Source organism: Ornithorhynchus anatinus, chromosome X5 (assembly GCF_004115215.2).
Source record: "Ornithorhynchus anatinus isolate Pmale09 chromosome X5, mOrnAna1.pri.v4, whole genome shotgun sequence".
In the NCBI taxonomy this organism is placed as follows: domain Eukaryota; kingdom Metazoa; phylum Chordata; class Mammalia; order Monotremata; family Ornithorhynchidae; genus Ornithorhynchus; species Ornithorhynchus anatinus.
In genome coordinates, this window is record NC_041753.1 from 42,827,219 (window position 1) to 42,847,969 (window position 20,751).

Sequence of the window (20,751 nt, forward strand, 5' to 3'; positions counted from 1 at the left end):
AATGCAAGTGCTCCTAAAAGGCATCTTGATTAGGGTAGTCATTGCAAGTTCATTATGAGGAAGACAATCTAGACCAGAGCTGGGAAATAAAGGAAAAGGACTATTTGAAAGAAAATACAATAGCAAAACCACTGCGGCCATTTTATATTTATCTATCTCTAAAATGTTGAGGGTATTTTACAAAATATTCAACTACTCCATGCAAATTTTCTGAGATGTATAGTAGGAGGCCCCTCTCAGGGTCACACCTGGAGAGTTCCCAGTACTCTACCAGTCTCAACTACAGGAGGGAGAGTCAGGCAGAGGCATATCCATTCCAGTCCTAGCTTGAGCACTGGCTAGCAAGTGGAAGGCCATCTGCTAAAAGTCAAAACTCACCTGTGGTGGGCAGCAGCGTCATGGGAGAGAATCAAGGGTGAAGATTCAGGTTTACTGTCCGGAAGGAGGCAGTGGTAAACCACTTCTGTATTTTCACCAAGAAAGCTCTATGGATACACTACCGGAATGACTGCAGGTGGAGGTGGGGCATTCTGGGAGAGATGTGTCCATGGTGTCACTATGGGTTGAAGATGACTCGACTGCATAAGAATAGAAGGAGGCATGTCCTATTTGATCAACAGAAAAACTTAAGCACATAGAGTTATTTTTTCCAAGTATACATAGGTCTATTTCAAAAGGAGAGATCTAAAGGGTCCTCACTTTAATTTTCCTCACTAATCTATGAGTTCCATTAAGAACCATAGATTTTCCAGATTGGTAAATCTGAATTGCAAATTTGTCTTTTGGTCAACATTCCATCAATTGTCAATTATCCAGGGCATGAGAAACCTGTTAGGATCATCAAACTTCCCCTTAATTTTCTTCCTGATTTTTTTTCTATATTCATCACATCCATAGAAGTTCTAAGGCAATGGGGTGAAACAATCAAAGTAGTTACTCATTAGTAAAGAGGTGTGTGTTGGAGGGGGAAGGTTAAGAAAGGTAGTAAATTTTACCTAAACAAAGGACAGACAGACCTATATGGCACACAGCCATCAAGAAAGCTTCCTATGGAAAGGGAGACAAGAAGGCAAAAGTGAAGAGTACCAGACCCTGCAAATATTCAGCATAATCACACAACAAAGGTCAAACATGTTGTGTGCCCAATACTGGCATTGGTTCTTCTTTCACCCACATGGGAACTCATAAGTGAACTTTACCAGCAATGGTGTCTTCTTTGAATAGGAGGGATAAATGTATACACACACACACACACACACATTATTATTATGGAATTTGTTAAGCACTTACTATGTGCCAGGCACTGCACTAAACTTTGGGGGAGAACAGAGTTCAGAGTAAAATCGGGTTGGATACTGTCACTGTCCCACATAGGGCCCCAGTCTCAATCCCCATTTTAAAGATGAGGTAACTGAGAAGTGAAGTGATTTACCTAAGGTCACACAGCAGACAAGTGGAGGAACTGGGATTAGAACTCATGAATTTCTGACTCCCAGGCCTGAGCTTGGTGTGTGTGTGGCTGTCTGTATATCCATTCTTCACTTTCAAAGATGACACTCCTTATCTATACACATGGCTGAAAAATCTGAGACACCCATACTCCTTTCAACATTGTATTAATCAATTCATCAGTGATATTTACTGAGTGCAGATCATACTAAGCACTTAGTAGAGTACCAGTTTCCCCTCATCTGTAAAATGGGATTAAATACCTGTTCTCTCTCCTCAAACTGTGAGCACTGGTTGGTACAGGGGCTGTGTCTGTCCTGATTATTTTGTACCTAGCCCAGTGCTTGGGACACAGTAAGTGCTTAAAAAAAATCATACTTATTATTATTAGTTATGGTAGTCCTCAAAAGACAAGAAAGGTGTGACCCCTTCCCCCAGCCCCCACCTACCTAATCATGACAGGTCCAGAGGAGCCAGGATCATTCATTCATTCAATCGTATTTATTTAGCTCTTACTGTGTGCAGAGCACTGTACTAAGTGCTTGGATCAGCAGCAGTGGAGGTGAGGGAGATCTGTTTACTGTCACCCCGACTACTGCTGCCAGCTTCCTACAAGCTGCTACTTTTCCCACTTCTTTACAAGCACATTTGGCTTGATTTGTAGTAGATTATTGGGTTCTTTACTCCCCAAAATTTACCCAGCTGTGCCTGTATTCTGTGTTCCTCCACACCTTCCTTTCCCCATATCCTTGAAATTTAGAGACCCTGCTCCCTACCTCCTTCCACGAAGTTGAGTGCCTGGAGATTCTTGACTCCTGTTGTAATGTCCAAATAGCAATGCTTTCAACAAGTCTGTTTAACGTATAAACACAGAGCTCTGCAAAGCTGGCAACCACCCTCCTCCCCTTCTCCACTAAAAATAACCAGGAATAAATTCAATTGTCTCCACCTCCTCTTCCTACCTTACTGTCCCCACTCCCCCTCCTCCCCACCTCCCATCTCTCTTCCTTCCCCTTACAGTGATGATAATAATAGTGATATTAGTTAAATGCTTACCATGTGCCCAGCATTGTACTAAATGCTGGGATAGAAACAAGATTGTCACATGGGACAGTGTCTCTTTCTCACATGAGGCTCACAATCTAAAGAGAACAGGTATTTAATCCTTATTTTACAGATGAGGAAACTGAGGCACAGAGGAGTTAAGTGACTTGCCCACACTCACACAAGCAGCAAGTGGAGGAGGCAGGATTAGAACCCACATCTCCCAACTCCTAGTCCCAAGGTCTTCCCACTAAGCAACACTGTTTCTCCCTCCCCCTTCTTTTCTCTGTCTCTATTTAATTCTAAATAATTGCTTCATTATTACACCTCCAAAATGAAGCTACACTAATGTGTTGAATTCACATGATGTGCTCTTTGCACACCAGCTGTTCAAAAGGTTTCATTTTCTTTAGTGATTCAGAACAAAAATGTTGCTGAGCCCTGAGCAGCAATCTGGTCACCAGACTCCAATACAGTCTTTACAAGGGTCACCTGAGTGCTATTTTGCCTATATGGTCATTTTCTCCCATGAGCAATACAATAAACATGTATTAACCAGAGTTGAAACTTGTCCTGAAAGAACAATGACCTCAAGAGTTCTAATAAGAAATGCTGTTTCGGCTAAGTTCTCTCTTAGCAGCTTCACAAATGATAGGTTTTCATTTTACAAGACTGTTTCATCGCAATTTTAAGCTTTTTGCTGATGAAATCCTGTAATGAAAAAATCAGAGATTGTCACTGGGTAGGCAAAATAGTTACATTTCTTTCAGGTTAATAAAGTTCATCACTTCTCTTGCTAACTGATAGATTTGCTGGCTTTTAAAATCTACTACAAGAAGCTTACAAGCAAAGAAGGGGATGAATTTCTCCCCAGGAGTTCAAAGATAAGGAAAAGGTATAAAACAAACAAAGAACAGATCCTAAGAGATAATGTTATTAAATCACCCTATAGAATTTACATGTTAGCATCCAACTGCTACCTCACACCCGCCCTTAACTTTGTGACAATTTCCTAATTTAAAGAATCCTGATACCACAGAGAGACAGTGCCTTTGTCGCTAATCTCTAGGGAGGATATTCAGTCTTTGTCAGTGTATTTTCCTAGGAAGTAAAACTGCCTTTTAATATAGTGTATCATTATTTTAAATAGAATTATAGGTATAATGAAGTTTGTTTCTGCAGCATCTTTTCTATGGGAACATTTCTTTCTTGTGTCCTTTATTGCATTTAAGTATTAATGGTAGATTCTATTGAGCAAGCCTTCACAAGCACTAGTTTATTTTCTGCTTTTAGGTTGCTATGAGACTTGTGTATAAAGTAACCTTTCAAGTATAGTAATGGCTGATTAGTTAAATGGAACTCAGGCTAGTTTAGATAATCAAAACTTTGGATAGCCAAACCAACTGGTATCTGGATCTTTCAAACAAGCATTTGTTCCAATTTTGTGATTTTATCCAGGCATTTTCATTATTGTTGATCTGAACTGGCCTTGTTTTGGTTACCAATTGTTTCAGGTAACAAATGTTCAATTAAATCAGCTTTCTAGAGTGCTACAATTTTTCTTTCTGCAGCTCATCTGGGTGTGTGGTGGTGTTTTTTTTTTTTAAGGTGGGCAATATACACACATGCAGAAGAAATAGGAGGAAAGCAATTAGAAATATGGCAGGGGGTTTTGTTAACCTTTTCCTGGACTTTTAGGCAGAACTTCTGGGAGGGCTGAATGCTTTGACACAGATCAAGCTGAGAAAGCAAATAAACATAAATGAGGGAGACAGAGTAGTAGTGGTACAGATATTTATTGAGCTCCCACTACATGTTTTGCACTGTGAACTAGCTAAACCACTCAAGTACAGGTATTATGTTTTTTATGGTTTTGTTAAGCAGTCATTTATGTGCCAGTAACTGGACTAAGGGCTGGGGTACATAAAAGCTAATCAGTTTGAACCCAGTCCATGTCCACATGGGGCTTAGAGTCTTAATGCCCATTTTACAGCTGAGGGAACTGACACATAGAGAAGTTAAGCAACTTGCCTAAGGTCACACAGCAGACAAGTGTCAGAGCTGGGATTAGAATCCAGGTTCTTCTCACTTTCAGGCCCATGTTCTGTTCACTAGGCACTGCCTTGGGACCCTATTGTACTCTAAGGACCCATTATATTGCTCTAAATGGAGTAAAACTTCAATTTAAAAAAACCAAACAATTATTTGGTTGGAAAGGGCTGGGGAACCAGAAGAGATGGTAGTATGAGCAACTGACTAAATCTCTCTCTCTCCAGTAAATGCCTTTCAAAGTCAGCGTGTACTTCTGAGAGATGAAGAACCTAGTGGTACTACTATTGGGTTTGGGCATGAGGATGGATTTTCTCAAACTTAATGGTTTTCTGAGTAATCATTTGCACAAGACATGGAATATTCTGATTAGGAGAAATAGGGAATCTTATTAAATAAGATACATTTCATACATGTTTCATTTTAAAATGTGATCTATCACTTATAATACTGTCTTTTTTTTCCTGTATACTCTAACATGCTATTTAACGTTTCCTTGACATAACTTTTCTTTCCCCTAAACTACATCTGAAAATGCTACTGGCAAGCTAGCAATCCCTAATCTTGGTATTTTTAACTTGCTTGTCAGGCAGAAAATACCATTCTGAACTATTATTGTTTCTGGGAGTCATGTTGCATCTGCTTTCAAAGGAAGTCATAGGATCACTGTCCTATCTGAAGGAGAAAAAACAAAACCATTTAGAAAGCTTTCTCCTCCCTACAGTTCATTTCTGTAATTATTCCCAAATTTCTAAAATCATAAAAGGATCATATTTCACAAGGAAACTAACATTAGGAGTTGTTTCTTGATGATTTTTAAAGTACATGTAGCATTCAACAGACATAAAAAGTGATCAGGTAGCTATTTCTAGACATGTGGAATATTTACAATAAAATAATCCAGATGTCCTTAATTTTCAATGCAAAAATGTGTCATCTGACCTTTCCCAATCTATTTTGTTAAATATCATTAGAGGCTCTTTTTCTTGGATTTATTGGGCATCTTTACATTGCCCAAGGGTGTAAAAAAATACTGTTCCTGTTAAAATGTCTTTTTTTCTGACCACAGACATAAAAGTACATTCATTCAGTAGTATTCATTGAGCACTTACTGTGTGCAGAGCACTGTACTGAGCGCTTGGAAAGTACAATTTGGCAACAGAGAGAGACAATCCCCAACCAACAACGGGCTCACAGTCTAGAAGTACATTCTACTAAATGAATGAATCAATATGCAAATCCCACACACAAGGGGAAGAATAATGTCAAAAATCAAAGGTTCAAATTAACAAACGCATGCAGATTGAAGAATACTCCTCCTAAAACCCAACACCATAAAGTCAAAAGATAGAACACCTTTAGTTTTTCTGACATATTTCCATAATTTCCTTACAACTTTAACTACAGTTCACAGTGTCTTTTGTATTGGTGTTCTCAGTGGTCTCCCTTGCCTCCAGCCTCTCCAGTCTTCAGATGTGTGAATAATCTTTCAGTCATATTTATCCATTCAGCTGCATTTAATGAGCACTTGCTGAGTGCAAAGCACTGTACTAATCGCTTGGGAGAGTACAATATAATAAACAGACATGCTTATACCATGCTGCTTTGAATGAAGGGAGCAAGTCAGGGCAACACAGAAGGGAGTGGGAGAAGAGGAAAGGAGGGCTTAAGTCAGGAAAGGCCTCTCGGAGAAGATATACCTTCAATACGGCTTTGAAAGAGAGGAGATTAATTGTCTAGGTTATGAATTAATCACCAGTGCATAGGTATAATGCATCTAATTCTGGTTTATCCTTATCAATCAGTCATCAATCTATGAAGCAGCATGGTGTAGTGGAAAGAGCATGGGCCTGGGAGTCAGAAGTCCAAGGGATCTAATCTTGGCTCTTCCACTTGTTTGCTGTGTGGCCTTGGGCAAATCACTTCACTTCTCTGTTCCTCAGTTCCCTCATCTGTAAAATGGGGATTAAGATTGGGAGCCCCATTCAGGACAGGGACTGTGTCCAACCCAATTTGCTTGTATCTCCCAAAACAGAACAGAGCCTGGCACATAGTAAGTGCTTAACAAATACCATTATTAATAGAGCACTGTACTGAATGCTTGGGAAAATACAATATAAGGGATTTCGTAGACATGATCCCTGGTAACAAGCAAGCAGCATGGCCTAGTGAAAATAGCACAGGAATGGGGTCGGGAGGACATGGTTTCCAATCCTGTCTCCACCACTTGTCTGTTGCTTGACCTTGGGCAAGTCACTTATATATGCCTCTGTTACCTCATCTGGGATTAAATGGGGATTAAATCATACTCCCTCCTCAGACTGTGAGCCCCATGTGGAACAGGGGCTGTGTCCAACCTGATTACCTTATATCTTCTACCCCAGTTTGGCACGCAGCAAGCACTTTAGCACTTTACAAGTACTATTTAAAAAAAGGAGCTTACAGTCTAGAGGAGACCAGTCCTGGCTCAAATATACATATTTAATCATTTAAGAGCTACAGCTAAGAAATGACTTACTAATGAAGCTGCTGTTTTGGGGGGGGGGGGAGACCACACATCTGATCATCAATCAGTGGTATTTGTGAGAGCTTACTCTGTGACAATTACTGTACAAAACATTTAGTAAAGTACAATAGAAAAGACAAAGAATTGCTACTCTCTTACAAGGAAATGAGGTAAACAGACACTAAAATAAATTACAGAGAGGGGAAACAACAGAGTATAGGATATGTAAATAAGCACTGGGGTTGGGGATGAGGTGAAAATCCAAGTCCTTAGGAGGTATATATTTAAGTGCCTAAGCAACAAAGAAGGGAAGAAGGATAGGTTAGGTAGATTGGTTAGTCAGGGAAAGCTTCCTGGTGGAGATACGCTTTCAGTAGGCTGATTCTGCACCTTTTCATAACTCTCCTGCTATAGCTGTTATTTTGCCTAATAAAAGGCTTTCAGAAGATTATCCAGAGCCACCAAACAATTGCTATTTCAATCGATGGCATTTATTGAGTACTTACTGTGGGCAGAGAACTGTACTAAGCATCTGAGAGAGAATACAACAGAGTTGATAGGTGTGTTCCTATTGTTTTCTTTCTGTGCGCTCCTCAAATTGAACCCCTTTATTTCTTCATTTATCCACTTTCTAAGGGAACTGAGTTATTGTAGTCAGAGTTTATGATATGCTAGTGAAAGTTCCAATTGTCTGATCAGGGCAAATTTTAAATCCCAACTGTGCTAGTTCTCTGCACAGACCCAGTTGGATGGCAAAGTTTTCACTATTCTCATTTTAAAATAAAAAACAGATCTTGTTTTCTTCACAGATTTTACGTCATTTTAGACATTTACAACATTTGATATGCAGATGACACCTGTTCTCTTAAATTAGACAAATTCTTCACTAAAGTAGAAAAAGTACCAGTCAGCACAGCAACTGCTCGATTTTACAGGTTTCTAGTTCTGTAGCCTCTGCCAAATAATCACAATTATATTACAACTTCACATTTATATATTGTGATATTCTTTCATAAAGACAGAACAAAGAGTTTAGTGTCATTTGTTACAGTATATGGCATGTAAAGGCACTATTTTTCTTTTCCCCCAGAGTCAATCAATCAGTGTTTATTATGTGCAGAGCTCTGTACTAAGCACTTTGGAGATTATTCATTCAATTGTATTTATCGAGCGCTTACTTTTCAATAGAGTTGGTAGACTCGATCCCTGCCCACAAGGAGCTTACAGTCTACAGGAGGCAGCAGACATTAAAATAAGTTACAGACAGGGAAAATGAGAGAGTACAGGGATATCTACATAAGTGCTGTGGGGTTGGGGTGACTATCAAATAAATAAGTTGTCAGATCCAAAGAATATAGGCAAAACAGAGGAGAGGGCAGTAGGGGAAATAAGGATTTAGGCAGGAAAGGCCTCTGGGAAGAGATGCTATATTGGGAATGTTTGAAGGTGGGAGAAACGTCTAACTTCTAACCATCCTCTGAATTTTCTTCCTATCCCTCCGGCTGCTCATTCTCAGTTTCACAGGCTCCTCTTCTGTTTCCCACTCTCTGTGAGAGTCCCTCATAACTAAGAGACTGTCACTATGCCCACCTTGATAGAGCCTCATTGAAAACGCATCTCCTTCAGGAAACCTTCCTCGACTAGACCCTCATTTTCTCTTTTCCCACTCCCTTCTGAGTGGGAGCAGTGCTGAGAAGCTCAGCTTCTGCTGAGAAGCAGTGTGGCTCAGTGGAAAGAGCACAGGCTTGGGAGTCAGGGATCATGGGTTCTAATCCCAGCTCTGCCCTTTTTCAGCTGTGTGACTAGGCAAATCACTTAACTTCTCGGTGCCTCAGTTACCTCATCTGTAAAATGGGGATTAAGGCTGTGAGCCTCAGTGGGACAACCTGATTACCCTGTATCTACCCCAGTGCTTAGAACAGTGCTCAGCGCATATTAAGTGCTTAAAATATACCAACATTATTATTATTCTGCATCAACTTTGCACTTGGAGCTGTACCCTTTATTCACTCCTCCTTCAGCCCCACAGCACTTATGTTCATAGCCATGATTTATTTATATTAATGTCTATATCCCCCTCTAGATTGTAAGCTCATTGAGGGCAGGGCATGTGTTGACCAACTCTGTTATACTGTAATCTCCCAAGGATTTAATACAAGTGCACTCTGCATACACTTAAGCACCCAAATACGACTGATTAACTGAAGCAGAGGAAGAACCAGTGAAAGAAACTGAGGAGCAGCAGCAAGAGAGGAGAACCAGGAGAGGACAGCATCCATGAAAGCCAGGGTTAAATAATGTTTCAAGGGTGTAGTCCACAGGCAGTACACCACTTGAGGAAGATTAAGGTAGAGTATGAGCCATTGGATTTGGCAAGAAGAAAGTCATAGGTGATTTTAGAAAGGGTGTCTACATGGAGTGAAGAGGGAAGAAGTCAGACTGTGATTGGGTCAAGGAGAGAATTGGCGAGAAAGTGGAGGCACGAGTGTAGGCAACTCTCTCAAGGAGATTGGGGAGGAATGGCAGGAGGGAATTGGGGAGATAACTGGAGGTAGCCGTGGAGTCAAGGGAGGTTCTCTTTATTTTTTTAGGATAGTGGACACATGGATATGTTTGAAAACAGTTGGAAAGTAGTCACTGGAGATGTAGCAGTTGAAAATGGTGGTCAGGGAGGAAAGGGGAGAGGAGGCAAATGTTTTGATAACATGTGAAAGGATTGGGTCTGAGGTGGAGGTGCTACAATCTGGGAGGCTGCAGGAGCTCTCCTCTTGAGATAATGCTGGGAAAGATGGGATTGTTGAAGAAGAGGCAAGGGGAGGAAGACAATGGAGAGGAGCAGGGGAGTGTTTAGGAAGACCACAACTAATCGTTTCCATTTTATCAACAAAATATATGGTTAGGTCAAGGAATCCTGAAGGGGCACAGGGGATTTGAGGAGGGTGTTAAAATCTGATAGAGTTGATTGGCATGGGAGTCAACAAGGATCAGTCAATGGAATTGACTGCTATGTGCAGAGCACTAAAGAGTGCTTTGGGAGAGTACAATTCACTTATTCATTCTACTATCCATCTTTCCTTAGTCTTTCTACCAGTTCTATTTTTATCCTTCCTCCTCTTCCTATTGTTCAAGGATATGTGCCTGATGCATTCCTTGCTAGATTTTTAGCTTCCTGAGGATAGATATAATGTCTTTTATGTCTTTTTTTCTTGCCCAAGCACTTAGTACAATGCTCACACAGAGTAGGTGCTCAATGAAGTCAGGTTGTAATCTCTATCTTATTCCACAATCAGAAATGCTCAGTAGACATTCTGGATTTGGACTAATAATAATAATGAGGGTATCTGCTTAACACTTAATATGTGCCAGGCACTGTATTAAGCACTACTAGGGTGGATACAAGGAAATCAGGTTGGACACAGTCCCTTTCCCTTGTAGGGCTCATAGTCTCAATCCCCATTTTACAGATGAGGTAACCGAGGAACAAGATGTTAAATGACTTGCCCAAGGTCACACAGCATACAAATAGTGGAGCCTGAATTAGAACCCATGACCTTCTGACTCCCAAGCCTGTGCTCTATCCACTACAACATGCTGCTTCTGAAGCTCTTCTGGTAAATTGGGAGAGTTGTGATGCATTTCTGAACATTTCTTTAAAAATGGTATTTGTTGAGCACTTACTATGTGCCAGGCACTATACAAAGCACAGGGGCATATGCAAGATCATCAACTTGGAGAGAATCCATGTCCCAAGTGGGGCTCATAGCCTTAATCCCCATTTTACTGATGAGGTAACAGACACAGAGAACTTAAGTGACTTGCCCTATTAGAACCCAGGTCCTCGGACTTCCAGGACCATGCTCTCTCCACTAGACAGCACTGCTTTTCAACATGTTTGAGATCTATTTTGGACTATATTTTCCTGAAGAATTGGCTCAGGGAAGAAATCCAGGACACTGACCATACCCTAAACAATAAATCAAGAAAATATGAATATCCTGAACTGCACCACTCTGGATCATTTTTCTAAAACTGCATTCTGCACACATCTCCCAACTCCTCAAAAATCTCCAATAGTTACTTATCCTCCCCAAATCAAGCAGAAATTGCTGACTACTGGCTTTAAGAGAGTACAATTCAACAGAGTTGGTAGACATATCCACTTTCTTCTCCCAGAAAACTCTAGTTTCTCCTCTTCATTTTTTTATTGTATTTGCTAAGCACTTACTGTATGACAGGCACTGTACTAAGAGCTGGACTAGATACAAGATAGTCAGATTGGGCATAGTCCCTGTCCCACTAAGAGATCACAGTCTTAATTCCCATTTACAGATGAAGTGAGGCATGGGGCAGTTAAATGATTTGCCCAAGGTCACACAGCAGGCAAGTGGAACTGGGATTAGCACCCATTCCTATCAAAATTTGCCTACTCACTCTACCTCATTATTATCTCTCCCCCAACCTCCTGGCTCATGGCCTTCCACTCCCTCCCCCTTAATATCTGACAGACCACAAATCCCCCAATCTTCCAAGACCTATTTAAAATCACATCTCCTCCAGGAGGCCTTCCCAGTTAATTTCAAAACACCTCAGATATCTTCCAACTGCCAATTCTGCACTTCTCCACCTAAACACTTATGTAACCAAAGCCTCCCACAGCACTTATATCTTACATATCCTATTTCTTAAGCACTAATTCATATGTATGTCATCTTTCCCCTCTTCATCCTATCTGTAAATTATTTCTTTGGCTTCCTTCCCTGCTGGACTGTAAACTCCTTGAGGGCCAGGATCATACCTACTAACTCTAGAATACTCTCCCAGGAGCTTAGTGGATGGATATGCACAGAGTAGGTAACCAACAAATTTAACCAAACGACCAACAAGCAGTTGCTCCTCCAATTTTAAAAATGTTAAAAAAAAATCAAATTCCAAATTCATAGACAATGAAAATTTCAATGAAGACTGGGAAGTGCTATGAGAAGAGTCCCTAAATATTTTCAAAAAAGAACAATACCCCAATTTTATAGTAAGCATTGTGTTTAGAAAGTCATCTATTAACTAATTTGATGAATAGAAGGGTTTAATTAAATTTCCTATGAGAAATTTAATTCTTGACTTCATTCATGTTTATCACTAATGTTGTAATGATGTGTTTTAAGTTTCATATACATTTTATTATAATCCTGTATTTTCATATTCTTAAAACTTTCAGAAAAAATATTATTTTGGCCTGAAATGTTTCGTGCTTGATTTGGGTCCAAAGGTAGATTTTTTGGAAAGTTGGAGCAAAACATGTCAGGCTGTGGGTGTATTAGATGGAAAAATATGCACTCCCATTTTTAAAGCAATTAAATCTTTGTGCACAATAACTATGTAATTGTTGAACTGTAAAAGTTGAAAGTTTCCATGTGTAGAGCTAGATTTAATGAAGAAGTCTCTTGGGTAATTTGGGGTAGAATTAAAATAACAGCTATAGGAGTTTTAAATATCAATGCAAAATTACCTTAACATTTAGAATTTTGGAGTTGCTGCTTAAATAACATTTAATTGACAATTATACTTGCTATTAGATAGCTACATCATTTAATTTCGGTTGTGGGTATCACTTTTATGAAATCTATCTGCAAATAGTGTATATTTATTGCATTTTTCTTTCATTTTCAGTTTTCCTTCTAATAAAGCAAATGAAATATGAACATTTAATTTTAAACTGATGTTACATGTTCATCTCCATGAGTTAGGAAATGCAAAGGTTGATATATCAAATTATTTGTCTGCTCTCAATTTATTCTAACATTTTTCTAGTACTATTCATCACTAATTCATACGACCTTATTATTATTGCTTATTACAAAAAGGATCTTACAAAGAGTCTTCCTCCAAGTGCCGGCCTGTCCCCCTTGCGGCTTTGGTTTCTTGTTGAGTCAGCAGGGAGAACCGCTCAGAGCATTAAGAGGAAAACAGCTCCAGATGAACTCAGACCATGAATCTGAGTCCAGTACTGAAAGTTTTTCTTGGTAAAACATGTGCAACTGTGAATCCCTGAACTGAAAAATGATTGAAAATGAAGGAGGTCTGCAATGTCATTACCAGTAGTTTTGCTCTGAGTCTGTATAAAGATACATTATTATTTTTTCTCCTCCATAGGATAGAAAACGTTTCACTCAAAGGTACTGCTGCCTGCTATGGGTAAACACCTCTTTGGGACAAATGCCTTTGTGCAAATCTATCCTATTACACATAAATTACAATAGAAACAAATATATTCATATCTATCCTAACAATGTAATTCATGACTGGTACCTTTCCTCTCTCATAATCCTTCACTAATATAAAACACTGGTCAACTTGAATTATAGTAAATAAGACACGGGCAGCCAGTTCAAGGTAAAAATGTGGACTTCCTATTCACTTTTTTTCAGTTGAAATGCCTTTGATAGAAAATAGAAATAATTCTTAGACAACATTCATCTGTCTAAATAACTGGATTTGAAGCTTCCCACTCAAGCTTCCCACTCCACTTCCTACTCAGTGGTGTGTAGCAACTTCAAAGAGGAATTGAATATCTTTGTAAGGCACTGTGGATATGACAATGAGATAATAATAAGAACTCTATTGAGGCCAATCATGGAAAAAGTCAGGAAAAAGAATAAAGACACAACAACAAATTCTAAATCTGGTTCTGTTACTGAATAATTACATGATTCTTAGCGAGTCATTTGGCCTCCTTGTGTATGAGTCCTATTCTGCAGAAAATGGAACTACCTTCCAAAGAAGATGAACAAGAGGTAGTCACCTGTCAAGAGCATTATAGTCATAAAATGCTATGTATTAGACTGTAAGCCCCTTGAAGGAAGGGATTGTGTCTACCAACTTGTGCACTGTACTCCCCCAGTGCTCTGCTCACAGTAAGTGTGCACTAAATTCCATTGATTGATTAAATAGTAATAAGGAGATGTGGATACTTTGATGAGAACATTCCAAGCCTGGAACTTTCATTAGGGATGCTCCCAGCCTTTCGCCAAACCGAGTGGACCAGGGGTCTCCTGGGAATGAATTATTCATGCACTCCAGCTTCCTCGGTGGAACTAACCCAACCTCCCACAAGGATAGTCTAGTCAGGATACTTTTGGGCCACCAACAGAATAGCAAGTTGCCAAAGTAAATGTTTTCCATCAAGATTTCACACTAGTACTTAATGAAATTGACATTTTTCAAACTGTTTCTTCAGAGCTAAGTTTTTCTTTAAGATTTGTAATGAAAATATTTCATGACCTGTTGACACATTCATATGGTGATTTTCAAAAGGCGGATTTCATTTACAAAATGGACTTGGCAATAAGTTGGAATATCTGGGAAGTTGAACAAGACTGTTGACAGGCAAAATTAGAGCTGAATCATAACTGACATTGTTTTGCAGCTGGGCCATTTTAAAAGATTGACCAATGGGATTGGGCTTGGTGAGGAGGAGAGATAATAATGCTGATCCTGGCAATTAATGAGTTTCATAATAATAGAAAAGGAATGACCAAGTGAGCATCTGCAAGCAGAAAAATGATTCATTCCTGTGGCTGGAAGTGTTTGGTGCAATTTAAAGAAATAATTTCTAAAATATAAATTCTAGGTCCTTTTGCCAGTAAGAAAAAAATTCCCCTCCTCCTTTCCTCTACCCCCAGAGTAAGACTTCATTTTGCCATTACATTTTTGATTCCCCAAGCATTCCCATCTTGTATCCACTTGTCATCCTTCTGTGGCTAGTGGAATAAATCCCTTGGCAGATTGTTAGTTTGAGTTTGTCACTTTCTATATGCATTTGGACCCTTGCCAAATGTTTTCCCCCTCTGGCTGAAGAATTGAAACAGAATGCTTAGAACAACGGGGTCCTAGTGCAGCTTTGCAAATAGCTCTCAGAAATCATTCAACCACAAAAATTCTATTTGCCTGGAAAAAGTTTCATTGGGCCCACCCAATGCCACACCCATCTTTCCTTCCTACTACTCCCCATTCCGCTGGGCTGAGAGAACAGAAGAATCTGCCTTCAGGAGGATAGGCTCACAGGTTATGTCCAGATACAAAAATCCCAGGAAAACAAATAACAAAAATGAGAACATAATATATTAAATTTCTCACTGTCTGACTTTCATTAGACCTGACCTGATTTCATTAACACCCCGAGCATGTAAGCCTGTGCCTACTTTCATAATAACAGTAATAATAATACTGGTATTTGCTAAGAGATTATTCTTTGACAAGCACTGTGCGAAGTGCTGGGGTAAATAGAGTGTAATCAGATCAGGCCCAGTCCCTGTCTCACAATTTAACAGGGAGGGAGACTAAGCATTTAATTCTTTTTTTTTTTTTAAACAGATGAGGAAACTGAAGCACAGAGAAGTTGTGAGTTGCCCATGGTCACGTAGTAGGCAAGTTGAGATTAGAACACAGGTCTTCTGACTGTGGGTCCGTGCTCTTTCCACTAGACCACACTGCCTTCATAGACATACCTGCTCTCATTTAATATTTTATTCATCACATGCATCTATTATAGTGATGTGCTCTTGCCACATGTCTAGAAATTAATATTCTTTTAAAATTATATACCAATCAGAAACTTTGATGATAAAAAAGTCTAACTTTGAGAAATTTTTATGGGGTTTTTTTTTCCAGTTATTGACTTTTTTAGCATGCTACGAAGTACACTTTTACACATCCAAGACTGAGCTCCTTATCTTTCCTCCCAAACCCTGTCCTCTCCTTGACTTCCCGTCACTGTGGACGGCACTACCATCTTTTCCGTCTTACAAGCCCACAATCTTGGTGTCATCCTTGACTCTGCTCTCTCATTCATTCCACACATCCTAACCGTCCCCAAAACCTGCCGGTCTCACCTTCACAAGATCGCCAAGATCCGCCCTTTCCTCTCCATCCAAACTGCTACCTTGCTGGTACGATCTCTCATAATATCCTGACTAGATTATTACATCAGCCTCCTTTCTGATCTCCCAACCTCCTGTCTCTCCCCACTTCAGTCTACACTTCACTCCGTTGCCCGGATTATCTTTCTACAGAAATGCTCTGCGCATGTGACTCGCCTTCTCAAAAATGTCCAGTAGTTGCCTATCAACCTTTGCATGAAGCAAAAACTCCTCACTCTTGGCTTCAAAGCTCTCCATCATCTTACCTTGCCCCCTCCTACCTCACCTCCCTTCTCTCCTTCTACAGCCCACCCCACACACTCCGCTCCTCTGCCACTAGCCTCCTCACTGTGCCTCGTTCTCACCTGTCCCACATCCTACCTCTGACCTGGAATGCCCTTCCTCCTCACATCCACCAAACTCTCTTCACCTCTTCAAAGCCCTACTGAGAGCTCACCTCCTCCTGGAGGTCTTCCCAGACTGAGCCTTCCCTTTCCCTCTGCTCCTCCTCCCTTAACCATTGTCCCTATTCCCTTCCTCTGGTCTGCCCCCTTCCCCTCCCCACAGCACTTGTGTAGATTTGTACATATTTTGTTAATGTGTATATAACTATGATTCTATTTTGATGGTATTGATGCCTGTGTACTTATTTTGTTTTGTCTGTCTTACTCTTCTAGACTGTGAACCCATTGTTGGGTAGGGCTTGTCTCTATCAGCTGCCAAATTGTACTTTCTCAGCACTTAGTACAGTGCTCTGCACACAGTAAGCGCTCAATAATACAAATACAATTGAATGAATTTAATCCTTTAGAGCCTAGTTGGGCTGAGATTAGATTTGTTGCCAAATCCTACCAGTTCTTCCTCTGTAACATTTCCAGGATCTGTCCCTTCCTCTCCCTGGAAATTAGGCATAATGCTGGTCCAGGCACATGCCATGTCTCGGCTTGACTGCTGCATCAGCCTTCTCAATGATCTGTCCTTGGTATCTCCCCTTTCCAGTCTGCTGCCTGGATCAATTCACTAAAACAATATTCAGCAAACACCTTTAGATTGGGAAATCCCTTGAGACACAGGGACCACGTTTAAATCTCACTTATGTATCTTCTCCCAACATGTAGTACAGTGGTCTGTACACAATAAGAACTTAATACTATTACTCTCCAAAAACCTCCAGTGATTGCCCATCCCATTCCACATCAAGAACAAATTCATGACATTTGGTTTTAAAGGCACTCAAAATCAGTTCCCTCCTGAATGTATAGCCTTCCTTTTTTCCACTAACTTGCCACTAATTTACTTTAGTATCTGATTCCCTAGCTAGATTGTAAACTTCTTGAGGATAGGGATGATTAATTTATAGGAACGGAACACGAGTCTGTGAATGTGAACCACAACCATACAGAAGACTGAATACATCAACAGCCTTATAGGTGAGCAATTAACAAATACCATAATTATAGAGCCCTGGTGCTCCTTAGTTCCACATTTTGTCTTTTTGTCTGCCAAAGGCTATGCTGGCCCTATTTGCATCCATTTTCCAGGCATCACCCAAGGCAGAACTGCTCCCTTAGGGTCAAGTCTCACACAGGCTTCCTTCAAAACATGCTCCACACCTGCTTCTGATGACCCCAAATATTCTCCTGCTTAAAGTGGGGGTTAGATGTACCTCCACTGAGCAAAACCTGAGCTTTCATCAGTCAATGGTATTTATTGAGCACTTACTATGTGCAGAGCACTGTACCAAGTGCTTGGGAGAGTACAACACAACAGAATTAGTGGACACGTTCCCTGCCCATAACAAGTTTACAGTCTTTCATGGTCAGCAATCTTAAATTTTAAAAACACCAGACATTGCAGCAGCTGTACACTTAACTCAGTTTGCTGAAGCAAGACCAGTTTGAAGAGCTGAAGAAAATACTAATACAATTTTCTCAGTAGAATGATAGTCATGGTAAAATTTCCAGGTGCTTGTTTTTTTTTAATGGATTAATGGAAATGCTTTCCTAATTAAACTCAGACATTCACTTTTTCCCCAAAGTCACATGTATCCAGAACTACACACATACAATCAGTTAATATTGGTAAGAATAATGGTTAATATCTGTAAGGTTTGTTAACTGCTAATTCTCACCACTATTCTTGGCAAATTGATAGAATGGATAAAGTTTAGGATCAGTAAGGACTTAGAAAAACGTATGATGGAGGAAAGGCAAAATGGTCTCCTATAAGGGTGGGGGGGGGAAAATCAGCTAAAGTTCTTTGAAGGAGTCAACAAGCATTAGCTAGAAGAGAATCAATGGATGTAACATACTGAGATTTTTCAAATGGCCTTGGACTAGGTTACACACCAAAGGCTTAAAAAAAACCAAACCTGAATAACTCTTTTTCAAAGGAAACAGGTCACAGATAAAGCTAAAATTTAAGAATTTAAGGGCAGGAATAAATTATCTTTGCAAACAGTGGAGTCTCCCAGAGATATGTACCAGGACTGGTTTGGTTTAATATCTTCCTAAACCATCTGGAATAGGGGGTGTGCAGTGATTCTCAGGTTCTCTCTCTCTCTCAGGTGGTGAAATGCCAGAAAGATGGCAATATACTACAGAAAGACTTTAGGAAGCTTTCTGCATCAGCTGAGAAATGTCAGTTGAATTTCAGCAAGGTAATGCACCTAGGGAGAAATACTCCAAATTACAACTAAATGATGGTAGACTTATAAGAAAAAAAAGTGTGCAGCTAAAAAGTCTCCTGTTTAGTGGGTATCACAAAGAAGTGGACAGAAAACAAAATCCAGGGTAATTATTGCCCATACTGGAAATAAAACTGTGTGAAGCTCTGGTGGCTACATTTTAGGAAGGACAGCATTGGAGAACATCTAGAAACTGCAACCAAGATTAGTGAGTGAATAGGGACATTTTATTATGAAAATAGACTGAAAGAGTCCTTAGCTGGAATAGCACAGGCTGAAATGGTACATAATTACAGTTTGCAAAATCATGAAGGGTGTGAACAGGGTGAACATGGAATTGTTGTTCACTAAATACCACAACTATGAGATGTTCAGTGAAGCCTGAGGATAACAGTTTGAAAGTAAAACACTCTGATTAAGTGGGTGATAAGCATATCAAATTACTCCCCATAGGCAGTTGCATAGAAGAAAGAAATCAGTAGGTGTAAGTGGTTCAGATAAATTCATGGACAAGTCCTTCATGATGTAATATCAGAGAGAGGTGGAAAGGAAAAGGTTAGGGGTGCTTGGGGGCACACCCCTATGTATTACAATGGGTATTAAGGATGGCAACCATCACATTGTTCCTGTAAGCATTCTGATGCTGTCATCACAGACAGATCAATGACATTTATTGAGCACTTACTGTGGGCAGAGCACTATACTAAGCACTTAGGAGAGTACCATACAGTAAAGGTGGTAGACATGTTCTCTTCCCACAACAAGCTTAGAGTCTACAAGAGGAGCTTACAGTATAGAGGTCAGTGTCTATGATGGCATGTTCTTGAATTAAATTTCAATTAAATTAAAGAACGTGATGGTGTTATTAAATTAAGAATCACTTCGCATATGCCTCAGAGTGTATGGTAAATCAAGTAAGAATACCCTTAACAAGGAAAAGCTGCAATGATACGCATGGAATCTGTTATTACTAAAACCTGTGGCAGTGAAGGATCACCGAAGCTTTCCTGAAGGACTCTAAAAGGGAAGGTGCAGACAGCCCCAAAATATTCGCCTCTTTATCTACTCCCTAGCTTCACAGATACTTAATTCTTGCTTCATTCTCCCACTCCCAGCTCCTCATGGAGAAGGGAAAATGTTTAGCATGATTTTAGGGAGTGTATTCCTTTTGAGATATGAACTAAAATTAACCATAGGAAAATTGAAACTGTAAAGAAGTAGGAATGGCTTGACACTGAGGACTACTGGATAACAGAAGAGTCCCTCCAACAAATACTTGAGGCACCTCAGATCTCTAAAAGATGATTAGCAATCTGTTAACAAGGACAGATTACTATACTATACTAGCACCTGTAAGTCAACATGGCAAATGTTCCACAGTCTATTGGGCTGTAATGGACACTGTGTAGATACTATAAATGATCCAGATTCTATGGGCTCAGTGAAAAATATTAAGATGCAGATAAATTAGAGAAATAATTGAAAAAGCATAGCCATAAGAAAAATTGTTTTCAAAAGTTTAGGAACAGTGCCAATGTTTTTTGAAAACATTACCAGGAATACTGCAAGTTGCTATAGGGAAGCAGCGTGGCTGGAGAAGCAGCATGGCCTAGTGAATAGAGGATGGGCCTGGGAGTCAGAAGGGCCTGGGTTCCTATCCTGACCCCGCCACTTGTCTGCTGTGGGGCCTTGGGCAAATCACTTAACTTTTCTGTGCCTCGGTAACTTCATCTTTAAAATGGGGACAAAGTGTGGGACATGGCCTGTGTCCAACCTGATCAACTTATATCTATCCCAGCACTTAGTACAGAGCCCGGCACACAGTAAGCATTTAATAAATCATAAAAGACGTGCTTATGGACAAACTCCTTCTTTCCAGGTAGGTAACAGCTGAATGTTCTCCAAGGACAAAGACTCCCTTGGTAATCCATTCCAGTGTTTTTTCACCCTAATCAATAAATTCTTCCTTAAAGCCCTACTTTGATTGTGAGTCTCATGTGGGACAGGGACTATGTCCAACTTGATTATCTGCCCTACTGCTTAGTACAGTCCCCAGTACATTGTAAGCACTTAACAAGTACCATAAAAATAAAACCTAAACCTGC

The 20,751-nt window shown here is 39.9% G+C and overlaps 1 non-coding gene across 1 annotated transcript; it reads left to right on the forward strand.

Moving 5' to 3' along the window:
- Positions 1–230: 230 nt before the first annotated feature.
- LOC114808517 lies at positions 231–368 on the forward strand. The gene has a single exon (XR_003756364.1). It is a non-coding gene; the product is annotated as a small nucleolar RNA SNORA7 (small nucleolar RNA).
- Positions 369–20,751: the final 20,383 nt, after the last annotated feature.